The 24,634-nt window shown below is 40.9% G+C and overlaps 2 long non-coding RNA genes across 2 annotated transcripts; both read right to left on the minus strand.

Annotated features, from left to right (window-relative positions):
* Positions 1-426: 426 nt before the first annotated feature.
* LOC137461321 (uncharacterized) lies at positions 427-13,683 on the minus strand. The gene is made up of 3 exons (XR_010993330.1): positions 13,459-13,683; positions 1,591-1,632; positions 427-530 (listed from the first exon to the last, which is right to left on the minus strand). It is a non-coding gene; the product is annotated as an uncharacterized lncRNA (long non-coding RNA).
* A 4,538-nt stretch (positions 13,684-18,221) lies between these two features.
* Positions 18,222-24,517, minus strand: LOC137440674 (uncharacterized). Its single transcript, XR_010987218.1, has 3 exons — positions 24,300-24,517; positions 23,781-23,873; positions 18,222-18,593 (listed from the first exon to the last, which is right to left on the minus strand). It is a non-coding gene; the product is annotated as an uncharacterized lncRNA (long non-coding RNA).
* Positions 24,518-24,634: the final 117 nt, after the last annotated feature.

Raw genomic sequence — 24,634 nt, forward strand, 5'->3', positions numbered from 1 at the left:
TTCTCCAATAAGGGAAGTCACTTTATTCCATTTGATTATTAAGGTGCTCTCTCCCAAAGGTGAAGGGTTAATGACACCCACCAAATTATACAGAAATTTCTTTAAGGAAGAGATTCATCTTAGAACTGCAGCTACAGAAAAGAACGACAATGATTGATCTTCTCACCACTCAGCAGCATCAGCAAAGATACAAACATATATTGTTTTTACTCCTCTGGGAGTTATTTATTGAGCAAAGGGAGGATGGATAGGGCTTCCTTTGAAGTCAAACATCTTGCTTGGATAAGGAGATATGTTGCATGAAACGAAAGTAATAAAAGAACAAAATGCTTTATTAAATCTTCTTTATCACAATATTGTGTTCCAATAGCATGATCTAATTAAAGACGTATATGAACCTCTTTTCATCTGAGGGTTAGTTCAGAGGCCTTCATTTATTCTGAAACAAACACGCTGCTGAAAAGTTTCCAAGATTTCCAGTGATGTATTCTTTCCATTTTCTTTAATAGGTGTTGATGCTTTAACTACTTCTTCAAGATATGTTGAAGAGGGAGAAAAAAAAAATAAGACAGCACGCTTTGAAAGGAAAGGGAAAATTATTTCTTTATTATCAAAGCAGCAAAAAATATGCAGGTTAGACATAACAGTGGGTAGTTCTTAGAGTGTATGTCATTTCTTACAAGCAGTCCACTTCAGCTCTTTTCTTCATATGCAAGAGATGTAATATCCATATTTTTTTAAGATACCTTGCACCCAATGTCTCTAGGAAAAATGGGTTCTAATGCATTTCCTTTATGATTAACATAACTCCAAATAAGCATGTGAAACATGTTGCTACTTATCTCCCAATTTTCTCCCACTAATTTTCTCCCAATACTTGCAGTTAGCTTAGTCCTGCAGCAATATTAGTTTGCTTACAAAACCCATTTCAACAATGTTCATTTCAATTTCCTAGTAGATAGGTTCTGTGATGTTTGGTATCAAACAAATAAATCTGACCTCTCATATTCAGTAAAAGTTAATTGTATAAACATTATAAATTGGGTTAGATTTACTATATATCAGGTCTCTAATAGTAAGAACTGGATGACAAACAAATCTAGCCATTGCTACCTACTTTAAAGTAAGTTTTTTGCAATGGGACTATAAAGCTTGGATGAGAAGACTGAGTATGAATTCTGTAATGACAGACCTGAAGAGGGTTTTGTAAAATAGAATAGAATAGAATTAACCAGGTTGGAAAAGACCTTTGAGATCATTGAGTCCAACCTACCATCCAACACCATCTAATCAACTAAACCATGGCACCAAGCGCCCCATAGAATTTCACTGAACTATACCTAGAGGAGATTGTAATCTATCTGGAAACAAATATTTAATTGAAGGGATATTTCTCTTTTTTTTTTTCATTTCTTTTGCTCCTATATTATTCTCTTCCATACCACTCTCACAGTCTCTTCCTCTTAATCAGTAATTGTTTTTTAGGGGGTTGTTGCATTCAATAGTCATCCCTATTTATGTATATATTCTCCCCTTATGACCATACTCCCAATTCCCCTTGTAGCCCTTACCTACTGTCATTAATCTCACCTTAAGTCCTTTAGATTTCCTTCATAACCATGTATGAAGTGACTGTAGTTAAAAAAAAAAAAAAAAAAAGTCATATTCAAGTATCCACCTTCTTACAGTCAGAGCTCAGATTTGACAGACTTAGGATCTCATGTAAGACTGTCTGTTTTACCAGGCCCTTTATCAACCCTTGTTAAGACATTATTGCAAAACAGAAAATGGAGATGCATTATTAAATTCTGTAATCTGGAGGAACACAAAACTATTTTCTGCTTGAAGGGGTGCAGTATTGAAGTGTGCTAAGGAAATTTAAGCTATTACAAACAGCTTTGAAATAATACAAAGCTTACCTACACAATCTGTAAAGCAAAATAACTTTGAAGAAAAACAGAGTAAATGGACTTTTGCAGTCAAATGAGGGGATATATTTTTGGGCATGGGGAGCTGTGTACTTGTACTCCAAAAGGAGGTTTTGTACTTCCAATAAAAATATAGGGTACATATTAGATTGAAAATTAGCTACAAATATCTACATTAAACCACAGAATAAGGTTGTTCTACAAAGAATAAAAGAAGTATGAGCAAAATGGAACTTCTGTTGTATCTAACTTTGTATAGTTCTTCTGACAACTGGGGGGGGAGGGGGGAGGCGGGGAGGAAGGATAGAGCCTGGCAATATTTAGAAGAATACTGAAATGAACTGGTAGATTTAACCTGTTACAGAGTAGGTTGCAGAAGTAGCAATTCCACACTTTTAAGCAAGTGAAATTCCAGTAAGTCACAGTAACAGCTGGGAGATTACTGTTACAGAAAGTTCACTGCCATCTCTTCAGGAACAAACAGGAAGCTTCAGCATCTTTCTTTTAGACACAGAATCATATCTTGTATCCACATTTATGTTAAACTTCTGTATTTCTTTTTCTGAGTGCCTTACCTTATGTATGATTGTGTTTTAAACACTTTTGTTTAACAAATGGTCTCCTGAAGAATACACCAATGTCCCTCTCCAAACGTCTACAAAAGGTCCCTTCCACATATTACATATATAAACTGATTCTTGGTCATCAAGATGGATCATGCACCATTGAAAGACACTGTACTATGTACAGCAATTCTGTCTGTACCACTTCCTACTGAGCTGCTATGCCTTCGTTCAGCTGGTCTGATGAGCTGTCTGTACTTTAACAGAATTGTTTATTTCTGCAAACATTTTACTGTCTTTTAATATTAAAACACTGCAAACCTCAGTCACTGAAAAGTTAAACAATTTCTAACACAGATAATGACTTCCCAACTGATACTGACATCTATCAGAATGGGAGGTTCAAAAACATCAAAGAACACTGGTATAGAACATTCCAGTTGACCTGGAAAATGAGAACAGCAGTTCCAAGAAAAATCATCCCATCTCTTGCCAGTAGAACTGTTCTTTATACATTTGTTACAGTAAGTACCAAATCTACATCACATTTAATATGCAGTTGATGTCTCAAAAATCACTCCATCTGTAGAGAAGTAGAGCAATATCTTTTGTTGAGGACAAAGAAAAGAAACTGACCCAGGCCAAATAACAATATAACAAAGGACACAAAAACTGCAGCAAGTTGAGCAATGGATTAGCAAGTCTTAAGATAAGATTAATGCTGGAAGACATACCAAGATGACAGCCCTTTGAGTACATTAGGGACCTTAGAAGCACCTACAACAAACCAGGGTTTTTCAGGCAGCGATTAATGCTCAGGAAAAGAAAACAACCAATGTTTCTAGTTGCTGGTGTGTTTCAATCTTCATCATTAGGTGCACAAGAGATGAAGGAGAGAGGAGAGCAGTCAAGCTCATAACTAGTCTAGGAAAAGTAAGCATACGCATTTGTGTAGGTCCTTGTGTACTCAGCTCTTAACGTATACCTTGAATACCATTGATACATGGCAAAAATGTGAAATATGTGTAGACACAAATACATCACTTTCTAAAAGCTGAAGAAAAGTAGGCTTTTTCATCTAGCTACATGCAAAAGAAAATGCAGGTTATCCAACAGTAACAAGGACAGTGGAAAAGGAGGGCAGTTCCCCAGCTTTTAGCAAAGCAAGAATAGCCTTGAATTTCCAGAGGGCCCCATTCAAAAGGCTTGGTGCATGTCACCTTCTGCTTATCAGTGGATCTTGGAGCAGGTTCTCAGTGCCTAAGAAACTGAGGCGAAAGCTATGACATTTTGCATTATTTTGTTTTGGCCAAACAGAATCTTACTTCTACAGAAATACAAGTCTAGTTTAGAACATCCTTTACAGATGTACAGATGTAATGTCTCTCCCCACCCTAAAACCAGCCTTCGTATTAACAAACAGGTTTTGCTTCGCAGAAATTTTCCTTTATAAATCGTTGTTTCCTGTATCATTTATTGTGTTCTTTGATCTTGAGCTGGAACTTTAAATCTATGTCATCTTCCTTTTGCTGTTTAGATAAACATAGCCTAATAACTTCGCAGTTTTATTTTTAGTAAGACAGATAACTATCACACATTTGGTTTGCTGTGTAGTTGTGAACAACCACAACATACTATTTTTAAAACTTCATAAAAGCCCTGCAAATAGCTGAAAGCACACAAAGTATAATACTAGTGGCTACCACTCTGGTTGTAAAAAAAGAAGAGAAAGTTAAAAAAAAAAAAAGTAAACTAATGTGAGACATCGTTTATGTTTTATTTCAAAGGAAAATATCATTACATAAAGCCTCAGCTATTAAATAATTCTACATTTCTTGTGCATTCAAATCTCAGATTTTATTAGATTTTTCAGTGATAAATCCCTCCAGTATTTATGCATATTACTTCTAAAAACCTTTTGATTTGCTAACCTCTTTACAGACACTAACAGAAATATGAATAGGAGAACTAATAGATAGCAAGGTAATTCTAAAATGATGAAGCATTAAACAGATATAAATGGTTTATTGTATAGAAATCAAGTTAGAGAGGCTATAAGCAAGCTACCAGCTGAAGATGAAGCACCAATACTCATTACTACAGAACACTAAAAAGATAGGATTTCACACCAAGAGGAATTGTGATGGCTTTACTGTTTTCTGGCATTAATGCGCTTCATGAATGCCTAAGAACTGAGTACTTTTCTCAGCATGGTTTCCACACATGCAATGTTTTATACTAAAAATGTATATTGATTAAGCTTTTCCATGCATTTTAAAAATGCTCTGTCACACATTGTGGGGGGGGAATAATAAATAAGATTTTTTTTTTAATGGAAGTATTATTTGATCAATGAGAATCTTTTCTTAAGAGCTTTTTTAAAGAGCTTCTGTTAATTCACTCTATTGACTTACTATGACCCATCATTCCAAAATTTGCTTACCTTTCACACCATAGCAGGACACCAAAATTTCCTTATTTCAAACTGGCTGTGTAGGAGTGTTGTTCGATTTTGGAGTGGAGAATAAGCAAAGGATAAGAGAAGGCTAGTTATCAGTTCATTTTTATTGTTGCTATTGATAAATGTTTGGCTTGGAAGGGACCACAAGGATCATCTATTTCCAACCTCCCTGCCATGGGCAGGGACACCTCACATTAGATCAGGATGGCCAGAGCCTCATCCAGCCTGCTCTTAAACACCTGCAGGGATGGGACCTCAACCACCTCCCTGGACAACCCATTCCAGGGCCTCACCACTCTCACGTCCTTCCTCAAGTCCTTTCTCATGTCCAGTCTGAATCTCCCCACCTCCAGCTTCATTCCATTCCCCCTAGTCCTATCACTACCTGATATCCTGAGAAGTCCCTCCCCGGCCTTCTTGTAGGCCCCCTCCAAATACTGGAGTATTTGAAAATGAAGTATCAAATCTTGAAAACATCTCAGTCAAGGTAATTTTTTTATTTATTTGTCTGTCTGTAGTGAGTGAATTGCAGTGAAATGCTGAGTGCATTTCTCAGTTCTCCTTTTGGCCTCAACTTTATGGCTGACATACTATTTCCATGTGCAAGCAAACTATTGAAGTGTTCTCATATCAGTGAAGGGGAAAAAAGAGTGAATAGATGTTTTTCTTTAGTTAAGCAAATGCACCTTTAAATTATGCTCAGCTTGACCAACCTTTGAGGACAGTCACTTAAATAAATAAAAAATTTTTAAAAAAAAAAAAAAAAGAGCAATGGAACTGTCACATAATAAATACATATATGGACCACTTGTATGCATGAGTGCACACACACTTATTTTATCATCCTCTGGATTATTTCTGGGTTTATTGTGATAAAAGGCAGTGAGATATGGATAAGGTCCTCATTTATAGCTTGCATAGCACACAAAAGCAGCAGTTTCAAAAAGCCCACAGTAAGCCAGAAATCTAGTTTACCCTGAGAGTCAATGAGACCTGAGTGTCTAACTCAATTTGAATCTTGTGTGAACTTTACTCTGTCTGTACCTAGACATGCAGAAAGGCAATAGGACTACCAGCAAAAATTACCCTCTTGTCTTTAGTTTTTCTTTTGTGCCTAAATCTGTATCTAGGGATTTTTCCATACCCACACTTCTATGTGTAAACTAATTAAAGTGTGTATTTGAATAGACTCATTTGTTTCACTCACATTTAAATACCACTGTGGTTATTTGACAGCTTTCAGGAAAGTTGCATATATCTGGTGTCTACATACCAATTAATATATTAGCCTTTCCTCCCAGTGTTACTGATTGTTCCTGGGGCTTAACCTCAGACAGTGACTTAGTTAAACGCTATATTGAATTTCACCATTTCCATTTGAACTACCTTTCTGGTAGTTCACTGAAGGGTTTATAGTTATCATGAGTGACCAAAGTACTTGGGTGTGTGTACTTAGGTCAGTGTATAGGCCCATACATGTGGGATGGGGGTGAAATCTTTTAAAATAAAACAGCTGCAGAAGAAATGGTCAAGCCATTGAGGCAATATGATAGCTGCTATTAAATCCCACTTTGAGAAGCTTCCTTTAGCTTTGATGATTTTTTTCATCTCAAAAGTTGCTATCAATTTTTCACTGACCTCAGCTCAACCTCACAAAATCAACCTAACTTCTAGCCTTTTCACATTTTACTTGTATGGAGAAAAAAGAAAAGGAATAAAATTAAAATAGTGAATTGCATTGAAACCAAAAGTGATCAAAAATCAGGATAGTTTGGGTTTAAAAATTCCATTAATTTTTATTTGCTTTTGCAAAGCCAATACCCTCAGGTGGCTCACATTGGGATCTCTTTATATCTGGAGTTCAGGGAGGTATGAATAAGCAGTTTAGACTTCATCTTTAATTGTATCCAAATGCCCTCTTACGAGGCACTGAGAACTACCATAAAGGTGTTCTCAGCTTTTCTGGGGTCATTGCTGTTCTTGGAATAAAAATCCTTTATATAGTACTGGATGACTCATAGTTTTTATTTATGTTAATAGTATCTTTATAAGATATCCTTGTTATTGTGAACTTGTATATTCCTACTGAAGTGGGAAATGAATGCATAGGTGGATTCATACCACAGAGCAATGGGAGCTCTGCACTACCTGGAGCTGCAATGCCTGACTGATACTGGAACTTGGCAGCATGAAGTCAGGCACTGAGCATCTCTTTCTTGGGGCATACAAGGCACCTTGCAATAAGGTCAGCAGAATCGCCTTGCTGAGTAGCAAATTCCTTCTGGCACTCATGCTGAACTCATCTTAAAATACTGCCCCCTCCTCAAGACTTAAGCATTTGGCTGGTATAGAAATCCCATATTTCAGCCTGGGAAATCTGTGCAGCGTATGTGCACTCTACCCCACACTTCAGGAAGCAACATGTCCTGCTGCACATGAGGCATTTCATTGCTCTGCATATTCACAGTAAATCTGACTTGCAGAGCCTTTACTGTGCATGTTCCCAGTGACTGGGCAGCATATGGGCAGTGAGTCCATTAGACAATCCCCAGAAGTGTAAGCCTTACTGTGCAGTCATGCAGTGACTTTGTCACATGTGCACAATAAATATGATGCTCTCTCAAAGTGTTGGCCTGACTATGAGGATTCATGCAGTCTTGTGGTTATCATCAGGGTGTATACAACCTGCTTGTAGTGTATCCTGGGCAGAGCATCTGACCTGCTACAGCTTCCAAACAGCTTGAAATCCTAACAAATATATAACTTTCTCAACAGCTGCCTAAACAATGTTTCTGAGCTGAAAAAGAAATGTGTAACGGAAATCAGCTATTTTGTAGCCTTCACTATACAACACCTGAATTTCCAAAGTTGTCCCTGAAGCTCACAGTCTTCACTTGTGTATCAGCACCTGCACCTTTTTCCTCACCCTGGGATAAGAGACCCTCTGCCTCCATCTGCTTGGTTCAAACCTTACCTTGGGTAGTGAAGGAGCCTGTTTCTTTCCTAGGCTGGGTGACATTTCCAAAAAGATATGTGATTTTATAAAGTCAGTGGAGGAATTGAAAGTCATTACATTCAAAACTATATCTACAGCACTTGTTCAGAGCTCTGAATAGTTATAAAGAATGATTTACAGGCTGATAAATACTGGCTTGAGGATATAGTTGTCTGTATTTTGGCTTGCCTAAAACAACAGAGAACTCCTGTAGGGTCCCAAGCTAACAATTTTTTGTCCCATTATGGATGCAACAAGTGACACATTATTTTCTAGCAAGCCTAAAAACACAGGAAGAGTATGGGGATGTTTTCAGGAATGCTCTGCTTTACAGCCTGCTCTCTTCACAAGGGCGTGCAGCCCTCAGCACCACAGGCAATAGCGGGCAGTGTAGAGCAATGGAGTAGTCAGTGGCTTGGTGTCTTTCCCATCCTGTCTCCTGTGTGCGTTGAACAGTTTACTAGGAGAATTTGTTATGCTGTTTTTGTTTCTAAACGCACACATACTAGGAAGATATGAAGACAGATCTGAAGAAGAACAGGAAGGAAGATTCACATGTTGGAGCTGGTGAAACTGCTTGTCTTGTGGCTGTTAGGAACTGCAAGAAGTCACCCCACCCTCCTTAATAGGCCCTAGGAAAGCTCTGTTTCTTCCACAAACTAGCTCTCTAATGGTGACAGAAATTAGTGACCCAAGTGAGGGACTGACCCTGCCAGGCAGACTACCTGTTCTAGAGTTCTATTTATCTGCAGTGTCCAGAGGCTGTTGCACAGGCAGATGAGACCTTGTGCCACTCCACAAGAAGCCAAAAAAACAATGTGCAGGATAGATAGAAGGTATGGCTGCTTGGTGGGGAGATCTGCTGCAGCACTCTGCTGCCAGTCTAAAGCTCCTCACACTTTCATATCTCTCAGCTTAGCTGTGTGGTATTGTTTTATTTCATATGGGAGGTAGCAAAAATGTGTGTAAAAGTGAGATCACTCTCCACCAAGCTGAGGCAGCCACAAGAAGTATTGGATGCTGTTATATGATATTACAGCTATACTAAAGAGCCAAGGAAAAGACAGCACCATTAATAGCACATCTTCATATTTTATGTCAATTTTTTTAATATTATTTTACTTCAGTTCTTGAACAAAATCTCCCAGAAATTTGTAGTGCCTATTTTTATCACAATGCTATGAATTTTATGTTACACGTGTGCTTTTGACCAATTTTATTGTGTAACTGCATACTACATCTTTTCACAAAATCTCCAGCAGAGACTAGAAGTGAGCTAACATGAGGCCAGGTTCTGTTCTCAAATGTACTCTGTCTCCCTCTGACTTTGGTGAATAATCATGTGTAGTACATAGAAAAACATCTCTGTGCCCTGTGGCATGCACAGACATGAGCAGGCTTGCCCTGTACCCTCATACTGGGCATGTCCCATAGCAAAAGCTGTTCATGCCTTACCTTCAATCCTACACTACTCCTTCCAGTTTTTACACTACATCTTCCTTTCACGTTCCAGGTCTTAACTTTTTTTTCTTTTTGTCCTTTCCCTATAGTACTTTTGCCTCCAGTTTCATCAGTCTTCTCGTCTTTTTTCTTCCTTTATTCTTATTTCCCATTCTTTTTTTTTTTACTCAGTTTCTTCCTTTGGCTGTTTCTTCAGCTCTTTCTTCAAAGTCTGTAATCTCACTCCCACTCAATAAATCTATTTTTTTTTCTGCTCTTTTTAGGTTACTCCTTCATTTTAAGTTTCATTTTCACCAAAATCCTTAATTCTACTCTTCCACATCTTCAGTTTGTATTACTTTACATTCTAAATCATCACACTCTGTCCAGTTCCAAATGTAACCTTCTTCTCTATTTTCATTGTATCTGTCCATGTCACTGACTCACTCGCAACCTGTCCTGCTTCTCCATCCCCTCAGTTCTTAAAGTAAAGGAAATGGCATACCATGATAAATCTCCATACAAAACTTCAAAGTTGCTACCCAATCCTCTGCAGTTTTCTTCTTAACCTACTCCATGAGGAAAAATTTATCTGTTTCCTACATCTTCTCACCAGCTGGTGGACAAGAAGTCTTTTTGCTCAAGAAGGCTAAGACAGAGGCAATCTTGGTTCTAAGAATTTATCAGGAGTCCTTCCAATTCTCTGTAATAAAAATATTTTGATTATCACAGGTATTCTCCATTAGAGATTTCTTTACCCTGGAATAATCATTCTGTTGCAGCATCAGCTATAGTTATGGAACAGGAATATTGATATTGTTCTGACCGGATTATATAAACTTGGAAAGACACAACTTTGGAGAACAAATATGCTTGCAAAGCATTATCTATGAATGTATCCCAAGTCTGCAGCTTTTTAACTGCAAATATTTCTGTTGAGGTTAAGAAAACCACCTGCTCGCTCCCCTTTGTTTTGAAGTCTGTCACTCCAAGAAATCATGTACATTCTTACACTTCAGTCTATCTGCAACAATGTGGTATAAATCTATGGAAATGTTGCAAGAACCCAAGCAGCTAACCCCATGCTGCAAGATTCTCAATCACAATCCTTACTTTAAGGGAAAAAAAAAAAATCATCAGATCAAATTTGTATTTGTGTACAGATTTGTATTGAATGGTCTTTCACAAAACCCTTAAGAATATTTTTACCATGTCTTGTAGGTCAAATTGTCTATCTACCCAGAACACTTTCAATCACAAACCTTTCCCTTTCTGTACTGCTTCTTCTAAGATGAAATAATCACCTTGGACTGAAATGTATCTCCTTTAAAACTAGCAATAAGGATGCAAATGACTCATCTTTCCTAGACTTCATGCAATCTTACAATTCTTAGAAGTGAAAGGAAGCCCTGGCTCCTTGCACAGCTATCGGCTGATCTTTTTCTGTAAGAGAACACCCAGACAGACTGTAATCTCTATACCTTGCTCAAATCAAAGCCTTATCAAGTATTCAAATTCACAGCTTTTTTTGCAAAGAATGATGACAATTTTATGTATTCAACCTTCTTGTTAGAAACATGAAAAGCTTTGAAACACTGGACGATGCACCTGCTTACAGAGGGATGTGCACATGGTGCTTATTTATACTGCCTAAGAATGTGAAGATTAATATTGTAAGCCTGCAAGAATTATACATTTCTTCCTCTGCTATATGAAATGTTAAAATGTAATTGGGCAATGATTTCATAGTGACCATAAGGATGACCTAGAGCACATTTTGTATCTGCAGATGCATGTTATGAATAACTGTAGAAGTTTCTTCCAATATGCGTTTTAAGTAAGTGCTAGACTATCAAGAAGGTAGTTGCCTCTTTGTAGGGGGGGGGAAATAAAAAAGAAAGAAAGAAAAAAAATGTGGTCTTGAGCTACAAATAAGAGTTATCCACTTTTAAATCTCTATAATCTCTTTATTTCCTGTGCAAAGCAGACAGATTGTGCATAAGGAGTAGTAAAACTGTGAAATTTGGAGAAGAATGAGTAAAGGCTACTACTAGCTTGGAATGAATACCTCAATCACCCATTGTTTGCTAGCTGGATTCCTAAGTCCAGGTCCACCAGCAGAGAGCAAGACTGGACCCAATGTCACAGTCTTCATTTCCTGTTGAAGAAGCCTTTTCATGTGCCATTAGAGTGAATCCACCTAACAGACTTAATATGAGTTAGTAGGGACTTGGACAGGCAACACAGAAATTAAAGGCTCCATTCTCTATTCATGATCTTATAAACTATTAACTCCCACTTCCAATGCTCCATTAGATTCTCAATGTAAGGTCTTCAGCTTTCTTTTGGTCTTTTTTCCTCACTTTATCCCATTGTTTGAACAGGATGCCATTTTAAACACATCATAAAGTGAATGGTCTCTTCCACACAGAATTTCAACTGAATGGACTGTGTGAAAATATCTTACAGAATGCATGTGTTGCATTATACAAAGGAGTGCAGTTTCTGTCTGAGCCCAAGCTATTAATAATGATTTGTATTGAGGCTAACCAACAGAAAAAATATTTAGGAAATTTTTTCTTAGTTCTTATAAGATTGATTCTCTGGTAGGCAACTTTCTTAGTTTATGAAGTAATTTTAAAAGTGCTGTGCTGTAAATTATGAAGTACAGTACATAGCACTCAAGCTAAGGGCAGTTTTGTTATTATGACTGCCTGAGATCTGATAAACTATTATATCTGCCTTTATAAACACTTTATTAAACCTCGCACTATCACAAACCCAAGAATGTTGTATAAAAGCAACTTGAGCGATTCAACATCCACTTTTTGTCATAAAAAAAGAAGAAATATTCTCTTGATTAGTTTCTATGAAGCATAATATCTGTAAAATAAACAAGATAATCCTTGTGTAAATAGCACAGGGTGCATGGAGCACAGAAATGGATAAAAGCACAAAGAACATTCTTGGCACTAAAACCTGAGAGCAAATTTCTACATCATTTAATCTTTTTTAATAATAGTTTTAATTACAGTATTTTTAAGTCTGCACTGAGAAAAAAAAAATGGCACTTTTCTATAATTATATTTATTCTCCCCTGCACTTCAGTGAATCTTTCTGTTCTTGTGTCCCTTCAGATCTATCTCTAGATTTCAACAGTGGAGTTCTGCCTGGCAAGTATCATACTGTTCTTCATGTAGCAAAGACATGAAAAGTGCTTCTCCTGTTCCCAGAGCAAGGGTCTAACCTACAGTCCACTGGGAACGCTCCTTACCCCATGCAAGAGAAGCAACCAGTTTTATAACTTCAACCATAAGGAATACAGATGTGTCTCATAATCAGCTGTTTCCCTTCCATAAGCATTTCCCTCAAGTCAGATGTAATGAATGGATTTCACTTTCTTTTTTTCATTATTTTAATCCCCAGTTTTGAAGGCACAAATAGTTTACATTTCTATAGTGACTGACATCTGAAGGACTCTGTGTGAATGTTATTTAGTGAAACTCCATGTGGCCAGCTGGAATGAAGACACCTGCCTCCACCAAGACCATGATCCATGAGAATCCTAAGAAATCAGAATCAGACATTTTTCTAGAACTGGACAGTTCTCAGATATTACTAATCCTGACAGATCACCATGTTTCTTTCGAACTGGAGCACTGGTTAATGTGATTTAAGACTTAAATGCTGAAAGAAAATTACTAAATCCTGGGGCAGGGGGTAGGGGGAGGTGGTGTGATTCCTATTTATATGTCTACATGAATGTGCCTTTATTTTCAGCAATTTATATGTTTTAATAAACTTATGAAGTTATAAACAATATTAAAATCTAATGTCTTAGGTTTGTCTTATTTGTAACTTCATAGCATCCACCCTACAAATAGCATATTTCCTGTTGACTCTTTTCTAAAAGACAGGTAGGCATCAAGGTTGGTGTGGGGTTTTTTCATGTACTTTACACTAATGCTATGTTCTATCTAAGTTTCCAATTACACATAATTTCTGCAACAACCAGACTTATCCAGTGGCAGATTTAAAAGGAGACAGAGTAAGGAAAGAACTTTAACTTACGTTATTTACTTCTGGGTAGCACTGTACACACTCCTGTGCTTTCTTAGCCATGCACCACCTCCATGTATTTTAGGGAAATGTCCTCCCATGGATTATCTTCCATTTTTCTTTATTCACGTCAGCAGTCTTGATACCTCCCATTTGCAACTTTTTGGGGTTTCCCTTTTTTCTTCTTAAAGTCAGCCTGGAAAACAAAATCAACAAAATATCCCTTGAACATATCATAGTATTTAATGCAACTTCTACTCTGATATTGACTTTATTCATGTCATTAGCACAGCAACCAACCTGTTCTGTGCTTGTCAATACACAGTTGCTTGTTCTCAAACAGGCACACACAGCTTAGCTATAAGAGAAGCTAACAAAAGTATTGATGTTTTTCCCAATTACTTTTAAGGGGCACACAAAAGGGAGATTTCTCTCCCCTGGTTTTGCAGAGGAGTTTCCAGCCTCTGGTGCCTCTAATCAGGATTAGATGATGCTATCTGAAACACAGGCAGCTGGAGCTCCATTCACCGCTTTCCCCAGTTGTAAAACTGTGTCAGTGAGCTGATAACAGACAAATATTTAAAAGCCTATCACAGAAACAAATTCATCTCTTTGGGAGCTGTCTTGGCAAGAAGAGAGTGAACCCTTGCCTAGTATGCAGAGCCTGATGCTCAGAAAGCAGCACACAAAAGGAATCCCATTACCTACAGAGGTACTAGAAAAGTATTCCCAGCTGAATGCCTTTATCCAATTCCAATTGTTCGTTGAACAACAACAACATTAAAGGCAGCATTGTTCCATTTGCTACTGTGTCAAACAATGCAATAACTGTTTAGAATCACATTTTGTTTCCTGAGTAGCTGAATTTACTGTCAGAGTAGAGAAGCATTTATATCGAGAAAAATCAGCATTCCTTAAAGCAGATGTTTTTAATTTTAATAACATCAGCCTATAGAAATGTAGATCTGAAATATTCTGATTGCTTTGTGCATGCTGCTATTTGGAAGTAACACTCCATCTTGATGGTTTTGCAGAGAAATTCAGGAGCCACTAGGAGAAATAAGCTGCTGCTAACAGTGCCACCAAGAACAATGCTGCATTTTTTTTATTTTATTTGAAAAGCACTTAAAAATGCCCTCCTGTGTGGAATGTCATTTTCTGAAATGTAGATATGCTGCAATATAGACACTTAGGCCCATGCTTGAAAAATTACACATGTAAAATTGTTTGTGGTGTGTGCCTTTATTTTCCACACATGCAGCCCAGATGTGTGCATGCACATATCATATGAAATGGGCACGTACTGTTTTTACAAGCTAGAACATATCTTTATGAATAGTACACTAATGGAGTCAAGGGAAGCCCTTCATGATCTCCAGGGAATGCATGGCAGAGCCCCTGGCCTCCAGGTAAGTGAAGATGTGTGTGTATACAGGAATCATTTTTCCCACTACTATGTCTGTACTGCAAACTGCAGTCTATTGTAAAGGTTCCTGAGGTGGAGGCAAAATAGTGTTTGCAGTGCTTTAGTGCAATAGAAGAAAGCGCAGTCCAAGCTAATTTGCTTAGTAAGAAACAGTAATACTTACCTACACTATGATCTGCCTTCCTATGCAAGACTGATAATGGTATATGAGCTAGTCTGAGTACCTAGGTGTTGTTTCCATGAACAGCAGGCACATGCAAAACTTGATTTCATACAAATAAATGCCACTCTGATGAACAGTTGGATTAAGTATTAAGTATGTATTAAGTATTGATGAGGTCTGTGTCTGAGTTTTTGTGATCTTTTGTTTCCCATGCATATATTTTCTAGGTGTTGTTCCACACATGATCAGGATTGACATCTGACTGCTCAGTCTATGATTAATAAAATCAGGTGCTTGGATTCGTTTGGCTGTTCTATTTTTTTTTTTTTTTTTTTTTTTTTTTTTTTTTTTAAAGCACAAGAAAAAAGAAGTGTGGCTTTCACTTAGCAATATATGAGAATATTTTTAACAGAAAACACTTATTTTTTAAAGAATGTATTTAACTGCGAGTGCTGCCTCTTCTTTCTGTATTCCTAGATGCTAAACTTTGCAGTGACCAGTCACTTAAAGAGTCATGCTGTCTGCATATGTGTGTGCTGAGATGGGAAAAGCATGGTGCTGTGAGATTATATGTGAAGCAATGCTTTCAAACTCTGCACTTCCAAATCACTGCAACCCAGCAGCAAACCATCGGACCTACAAGCTATTCCCTGCTCTTTAAGTGACCTAAACCCAGATTTGGGTGCTTGTGATAAGCAATATCAAGACTTGATAAGGAAGAACCAAAACAAGCGTGAAGACAGATAATAAAACATGCCTAGCACCTAGATGAAAACATGGTTGCATTGGGTAAAATGGTTTGAGGATGTATGAATGCTGTTTTAGAATGGAACATGACACTGAAAAAAATATTTTTCCATGAGGCAGATTCTTAAAGGTATCAACATGTAGAGACCAGTGCATTTTGGTTTCCAAAAGTATCCAGGGTTTAAACTCTCAGAGATTTATATGCTGAACCTGCACGTATTTTGAGGAGCATTAGATCCTTTTCCACTTTGAAATCATCCCACTGAAGTACCTATCATTATTTTAGAATGCAAATCTCTCTAAAAAGTGTTCCTGTGAAACCACAGCCATAACTTACCTCCACAGATGGATAAACAATCTCAAACATTAATAGTTTTTGAGTAACTAGGAGGAAAAAATAGCCTAATGTGCTCATTATGGATGATGGAGTGTTACGTCTGACTTTTTGCATGTCAGTAAACCATGAAAGGGTATTACCAGTGGCACCATTAAATAATGGAAGCATATTCCAGCAGTGGTCAGATATACAAGTCTTGTGCCAGCACTGCTCCCGTAGAAGTCACAGCAAGTTTTGTCATTGAACTGAGGGGGGGCAGAGTTGGGTTTCCCCAGTCAGAAGGGGCTGGAAGAGAGGATACAGAGTATTCTTTTCCGGGTAGGTATCTTTAGATGTACCTGAAAAACAGCTGAGTCGTAAAATCGTTGAATCCTTGTGTTTTGCTGCTAGAGAGAATCCATAAAAAGAGATTTATTGTCATATTTCCCTTTTGTGTTGTACTGTTCCCCTTCATCATAAAATATTCTCGTCGGTTTATAGCAAAGCTTAGTTCATAAACGCCAAAGTTTCCCTGTTACACCCTGACTTTCAGGCGTAATTGAATTAGCTCCTATTTCTGCTGATACTAGGAAGCGGATTGCTGCCCCGAGCCGCCGTAACGGGGCATATCAAGACCTGATGTGTGCGGAGGGGTCGTAATGCAGGGACCGAGACGGACCCGCACCAGCCTGCGCGGCTGTAGGAACCCGTCCAAGCAGCTTTAACTTTTATTCTTCCTGCCGAAGATTTAAAGCGGCTTTGTACAACAGTCAAACAAGAATAAGCAGCTGTGGAAAACATAACAAATCATAGGAGCGGTTTAGCAGAGAGAGGGGGAGCAAAGCAAACGAACCGCTTCAGGAGCCCTGCGCGGGGACGGGCGGGACGCCCGCTTGATCCCTGACCCCGGCTTAAGAAGCAAGGATGGGGGAGGCCTTGGGAAACCTCTGGTGCTGGAAAGCTCCTTGCTTCAGAGCGGCGTTGCAAAAGCCTCAGGCAGCATTTGGACAGGAAGATTCTGCTTCTGATTTTTTTCTTTTTTCCCGAAGACCGCTTGCTAAGTGGCTCCTACGGGCGGTCCTGCTCCTCGCCAGCGGCCCCGGGAAAGATGTTCGCGGGGCTGTGCAGAGAGAGGCAGGAGTGGGGCGAGTCAGCTCGCCCCAGAGGGCAGGTAGCCACCAGCCAGGCTGTAATTACAAAGCAAATAAGGGTGAAATATTGGATCTGCCTCGCCCGTGACAAGATGTACGCTTTTTGCCGCCGATTTGTTTGTGGAGCTCTATTTAAAGGCGCTTGATTGAGGAAACGTTGAAAATAGCAGTTAAGGTTTCCCTAATGAGACCTCTAGAGGAAAGTGGTGGCATTCAGGGGGCTCCAGGAGGAGGAGGGGAAAGGCTTTAACCCCTTCCAGGAGCCCACGGTCCGGCCGGGCTCCTCCTGGGCGCGGCACAACCCGTGGGGCGCCGCTGGGGCAGCCCGCCCCCGGGAGGTGCGGTGGGCAGCAGAGGCCAGCCCGCCTCTTCCCATCAGCCTTCAGCGTTTCGTGACCCGGCCAACGGGAGGGTTGGCGATGGGCCCCGTCAAGGGCAATGCCGGGGCAGGTCTGAGCATCCCCTGCCTCCACAGGGCGACGGGGCTCTGCCTCCTCGCAATTTACTGGGTCGGATGGCCGGGTGCCTCCTGGTTAATGTTTCAGTCTAGCAGAAGGGGAATAAATAAATACATACATACACACACACACATACATGAATAAATACAATGTGGTGAAGGCTGAAAAGCCCGTGAATGTAGTGAACAAGTAACAAGAGATGTCGCATCGAAATGCCCTGTGCTGGGGCCTTGTGACACTTCTCCATGTACCTGAGTGAGCATTCATATTAGCAAGCTCTCATAGGCTTAGGCGCTCAATTAGCGCCTCTCTGAACCCTGTCTGACGTACAAAGGAGATTTTTGGTAAAACGCATGTTGATAACGTTCTGAAAGGTGATAATGCCCGTAAGCGAGTGTGGACTGCAGTCCTCTTTCTGGTTTCTTCATCGAAACGCTAACTCTTGGAGGACATTGAAATATCCCTGCTCTCAGATTTTAGATCAACTTTAATTTTGAAAAAAACAGGTCTCTCATTCGCAGTGAACTGTCTGCAGCCTGCGGGGCCCTGGGATCTTAACTAGAGCATCACTGCTCACTCCTTTCTCCGGCCACTGCACCAGCTTCTGACACATCACCCCCAGCATTTCTCTTGAACATGTGCATGTGTGCATACATATACATAGCTGGACGGAGGTCAAAAATTGTCTCTTCTTAGAGGGAATTAAAAAAATTAAAGAGGCAAACAAAGTGTTAACTTAGTAAATTGTGTTCTGAGCAGTGGTGTAAAACATTTATTTTTGTTGTCGTATTTACACCCCATGTTCTGGCCCTAACTTCATACTCTGCAGGTCCGAGGAGGTACATGACACTCTGTTCTCCATTTTCTGGTTTCTTCAGTTGCTTTCCTGAAAATAAGAGTAAAGGCAATCTGTTAAATATTATTTTTTCCCATCTAAAGAGAAGTGAATAAATTTTATGTGTATCTATAGGTAGGTTGTATCATATGTAAAAACCTGTTCCAGTATGACCACGCATTTCTAGTAAAGTCTCCTGCCTTCTGTTTATATTATGCCCTTTCTGCTTGTAATTATTTTTATTTTAATTTTGTGTCATTTTTAACAAAAGCCAGACCATATTTTCCTCTGTGTTTTGTACACAATGTTCTCTTTCTCGATAAGATGTTCTTTTCTATCTTTCCATTTTTCTTTTAAAAATGTTTATGGTTCCCCACGAGCAATCTTCCAATATTTTTCTCTTGTATTTTAAGGACTTGTTCCTGTCTTGCTTTATTTGTTTGTGTGAAATTTAGTTTGAAGGGAGATCAGAGAGAGCGGGAGGGATTTGTAATAAGAGAATGACCAAGTGACCTAAAGGCTGATTATATGTCATTAACTGGAGACTTGGTATATCCAAATTACCAAAAAGACCTCACTCAGCCAGATCAATTACACCAAGATACGCTTATAGAAATTGCAGTAGAAGCTGATGCTTCTAACAAGTGTGGAGCCGAGTTTTGTCGGAATCAGTTGCTGAGCTTTAAGGCGAGCCCCTGGTATTCAGCAGGTCCCGGGCAAAGCGGGAGCGGGGTGCGGTGCGGCAGGTACACCACACAGGGGAACTGGCAGGACGACACCGACATTTTGAGGCATGCGGTTAGGGCGAAATAGCAGTTAATTGTCACTGCTCCAGAGGGATATTTCCTCTTTTCTTTTTTTCTTTTCTTGCCTTTTTTTTTTTTAAAAAAAAGCTAGACAAGTTTGTCTTTGATCTATGAGCGTTGCTTGAGTCTCAGCCTCGTTAAGCGAAGACTTTTCATGAAGAGCGTCAGTAGAAGTGTTGATTTTTGTTAGCCTAAACCCAAAACGATGCCAGACTAAATTCTGCTTTCTTCGACGTCTGAACTTCAGATGCTGGAGGACAAAGTATTTATTAACGCAGGCAATTACGTTCACGAGCTAACTTCATCAGCGCCGAGCTCAAGAGCTGTAAGAGATGCTCTTTCTCAGGAACGCATTACGTGAAAAAAAGAAAAATGTATGCGTGTCTGTATACACACGTGCGTGTTTATACACGTGTATGTGTAGGATATGTAAAAGACAAGCCCAATAAATATTGACACATTGTGCACTCAGTGCAGAATTTTATAAAGACTTTATTATTGTTCTTCTGACAAGAAAGTGGTCATGCTTGGTGTTTGTTGCGTTTTTCTTTTCTTTCTGTGGTTCTTGTCTAGGGTCTAAACATCCTCAGTCACAAATATAAGCAATCCTCGAATAATTGCTTACACATGCAGTGGTAAAAAGCATAGGGTCCTATGCTTACCGCAAATCACTGCATCTCACCAAATGGTCAGTGTCTTGTTTTTTTCTCGTTTTGGGTTTTGTTTTTTTGGGATTTGATTTTGTTTTTGTATACACAGTGGCTGCGACATTATCGTGCCTGAAGTATGTGGGTGTTCATTACCGATAATAGTAACGTAAACCAGGGTTCCTCTACCTTCAATGACAGCAATTAATTCGGGCCTGCAGGGCCCGATTCTGCCCTCTGCCCTGGACGTTGAAACCCAGGTTGTGTGAGCGTAACGGAGGGTGTAAGTAGGCCCATTACACACAAGTCCTTTCCATTAACCCGCACTGACAGGCTGACCTTCAAATAATATTTCTACGGTTCCTCTTTACAAAAATCCGTTCTCTTGCGGGTTTATGTTCTTTCGTGAAATCCTAAGCGATGGCCTAGGGACGGGGTGTGTCGCATGCGTGGGACACAGGCTGCTTCGGCGTCGCCAGATCCATCGAGAACGGTACCACTGTCTGATACGTTTGGTCCCGGGTCAGTGACATCATGCACTCTATAAATTCAAATGTGTCTCGACTTTTCAAGCCGTGCACCGGGCGGTAGAGCGACGTGGTAGGCGGTGGGGCGGGAGGAGGAAGAAGCGGCACCCTGCAGCCCCCGACCCTCGGATTTAGGGGCTGCCGGGAAGAAAAGCTGCCAAAATGACTGCTCGGCCAGAGCTGATCTTCGGAGTTAAGGGATGCTCTTTCTTCTTGTTGTAGCTGGCTTTAATGAAAACTACTAAGCAGAAGGGAGAACCCAGGCGCTGCCGCACGAAGCTGGGACCCTTGCGTCTGGGCTCCGGTACCGGGCACTGCAGCATGACGCGGGGACTTCTATTCCTCCGCTGCCTTGCCCTGGGCGCTTTCGTGACGCCCCAGATCGCCCTGCCGGTATCGAAAGCTCGTCGAGAAGAAGGTGCAGAAAAACAGCAAATGAATGAGCGGCTCGCTGCTCAGGCACTGGCAGGGCTTTTTTACGCCTCTGGCCTGTTCATTAAACGGCTCGGGTCGGTGTGCCTGCAGCTTTCCCAGCCAGCAAGTCCGAGAATCCCTAGCAGATGTGGGCTTTCGACCACCCAGCGTCGGTACCTCTTCCTCGTTTCCATACGGTTTCGACTGATTCGGAGAAATGAGCTTAATTTGCAGTTTATCTTAATTCACACAATGCTGGTCTGGAGAAGGGGATAGGAGCACAGCCCTATTGTTTCGTTATGCCCAAATCCCACCCTACCCTTGGTCGGGAGGAGGGAAGTGACCTGGCGATAAGCGGCCCGGCGGCGGCTGCCCGGCGGGGCAGGGCAGCGGGTGGCCCCGCGGAGCGGGTGTCCTGCCAGCCACCCCCCGCTGCCGCCCCGCTCCGCGAACTCTTGCCTCCTGCTCCCCGGATGCCGCGGGGCATCCGCCGACCGTCAGGGCAGCCCATTCCTCCGTCATGCCTGGAGAGGCAACAACCGTAGAGCAAAAGCAACTACAGAGTCCCATTCCACATATCCTCGACAAAACAAAACCGGGGAAAAAAAAAAAAAGAGGGCGGGGGGGAGTTGAGAGGAAAGGAAAAGGAAAATCAGCCTCAGCATAGTCGCCATCAAAAATTCTTAATTACAGTGAGCTGAGAAAGTCCTGTCTGGCAGCAGAGTCCAGATAAATCGCCACCCAACATGCAACCATTTTGGCAAGGAAATTAAGTGACATAAGGCTAAAGCACTGTGTTGGGGTTTTATGTTTTTGGTGTTTTTTTTCAAGAAAACTATTTGTGCATGAAAAAAAAAAATCTAATAAATCAATACGTGGGATATCGACCAAACGCTGGTGCTTTTTAGTGGTTTTTTAAGCTTAGTCTTGGGAAAGATACTTTGGGCTGTAGCCGTTTCCAACGAATTGATCAAACAGAGAAGTCTGTAACCCCTGATCGGGCAGCCTGGGTAGTTACAAGCTGAGGGAGGACAAAATAGCTGTATTTGTTCTAAAATTTGCTTTACAAAACGCATAAACAACTGCTGGAAGACGAGAGGAAATATATATATAAGATACTGATGGGTACTTTGTCTAGAAACTCTCTTTCCCCAAAGCTAATTAAGCAATAATAATGCTGAGCTTTGTAGATTGGTGTTCTGATCGATATCTCCTCTATCTTTTATTACTTTTTCTCTGTCTCATGTTTTCCGTTTCCTTCATCATTGGAGATGTTATCAGAGTGATCGTAGCGGCTTGCTACAGAGACTGTCACAGTTGCAGTCCAGCCTGCAATAGATTGGAAAGCTCCGACACAAATAGAGCAAAGAAACGCAATCCTGTTTGCAAGTCAATATACCTTTCTGGCATTGACAGTGCCCGCTGCTTCTTCGCATCAAGGAAAATATCGCACCAACATAAAGCTGAAGAACCGCTGCAGACACTACGTGAGTTTCCAGGCTGCGTCATGCAGAAGATGTGTCCCGAACGGCAGGGCTAACCCGGCCGGCAGCACCAGGGCTCTGCCCACACGATGTGCCCACGGCCTGACTTAAATTTAAAAATCCGCACTGAAGACAAGTGATTTCCTTACGATAATACAATATATACGTGTGTGCGTGTGCATATATAGATACAGATATCCATCAGTCATTTTAGTTACAAGCATGTGTGATCACGTATAAGATATATGTGTATATACATCAGTTCTACATCTGGTCTGGCTTTTCACTTTCATACTCAGTTTACACTCAGACGCACACGCATATGTGTATACACTTATATAAATGTACCGTCTGCCTTTCTGCTCTCCACGCACATCCCCTCGTCGGGTTCAGCGTTGCACTCCCCGCCCTGCCCACATGCGAGGCCGGCGCCCAGCTTTGCCTGTGAGATTTCCCTGCCGGAGCCAGCTCCCGGCTTCCGCAACGGGCTGCTCCGTGGCGGGCGGCTTCGTCAGTAGAGACTATCACCTCCCCGCAGAGCTGTCCCCTCCGAGATCCCGCAGACCCACCTGTAGAGCTATCGGGTCCCAGACAGACCTGTGCCCTGGAGGCACCTCCGAGGGCGAGCCCATCGGCAGCCCTTGTCCGTGCCGGGACTGCTGGGGCTCAGCTCGTCCTCTCTCTTCGGGATTTGGGTTGATTTCCCACAGAGAAGATTTTCCACTCTCTTCCCGATCCCCCCCTCCTTCTCCCCCCCCACCCCCCCATGCCCAACGCTTTCTCCCAAGACATCCCCAACAACTCAGCAGAGGGGCAGGAGCACGCCCTGATCTGCTGCAGAAGTTGGACTTGCAGTTGTTGCTGCTTCCTTTCGCAGACTCCTCCATCTCTATCTTTCTCTTTCTTTAATTTATGACCTTTCAGCTTCCGTTGACACAGTTATCCACACTGCCTATATTGTAGGATTGCATTGTAATATACACCGAATCAGCCTAGCCGTCAGCCAACACACATAAGGGTGGGTACTTGATATTTCACAGCTATTTAGTAATGTTCGGCCCCATTTGAAGATGACAACAGTTCGCCTCGCCTCTAAGTTATCTATGAATTACAGTCTGAGATCCCTTTTACTTTTGTAATGTCTTCAAGTTCACCAAAGCAAAACACCTACGGGAGATTTCCTCATGGCCTGGCTGTTAAACAAACATTTAACTATTCCCTTTCGATAACTAAACCTGCTTTCCGCAGATGCTGGCCCTTTTTATTGCAGAATCAGGAATGCGGCGAAATATTTATATATTTGTTAGTAAAGCTAGAAAATCAGCTCTGAACATGCTGTAAAAAATATTCGGTTACTTACCTATCAAAGCAGTTAAACAAGCATGAAACTGATTTCAGGAACATAAGCCATTCGGGTGAATACTGACCGAGGTGCGTAGGCGCAGGCAGCAAGCTGGAAAAGAATCATTGAGAGTCGGGTTTATTGTTAGTGTCTTAAAGCAATTCTTTCTTGAAGAAAACCCCGTCTCTGGCCAAACCCCGAGCTCGCCGCTCCTTCGGTAAGCCAGCAGCCGCGAAGTCGGAGCCAGCTTCAGCTAATCTGGATCGCAAAGCCGGGTGACAGGCAGTAACTTCGTTTCCCTCCACACTGGAACCAGTGATCTCTTTGTGTATATTAACCAGCAGTAAAAGTATAAGCCGGAGCGCTGCTGGGGCATACCCGCAACACTGGGCAACGGATACAGTGCCCTCCAAAGCGGGTTTTATTTGTTGCTCTACCAGAACGGCACATAGCAGTTTGTGAAAGCAACCTTGGAGAGTATCAAGCTCCCACATAGATTTCTTTTTTTTCAATAAATTACTTGGATCCATACTGTACCTGGTTCGAGATTATCCGACATTTAAGTTTTAATAACTTGGTCTGGAGGTTAGTTGTTGAGTTTGAGGGGTTTGTTGTGGGGTTTGGTTTTTTTTTTCTGTAATGAAGATTTTACAGTAAGGCATCTGCTAAACACTTGCATTAACCTCTGCCTCCATGATAATTTTCCCCCCCTTGTTTTAATTACATTATGGATGCGGAGGGGCAGCCAATCCTAAAAGAGGAGCTCGGCAATTAGCAGAGCGAAGATCAAAAAGTTTTATTGCAGAGGGCGGCGAGCTCCGCCTCCGCCACCAGCCATTGGCGGCCGCCGCTTCTGACGACATATATTAACC

This window comes from Melanerpes formicivorus, unplaced genomic scaffold, assembly GCF_026170545.1.
Source record: "Melanerpes formicivorus ecotype bairdi unplaced genomic scaffold, bMelFor1.0.p_v2 SCAF_4, whole genome shotgun sequence".
NCBI lineage: Eukaryota > Metazoa > Chordata > Aves > Piciformes > Picidae > Melanerpes > Melanerpes formicivorus.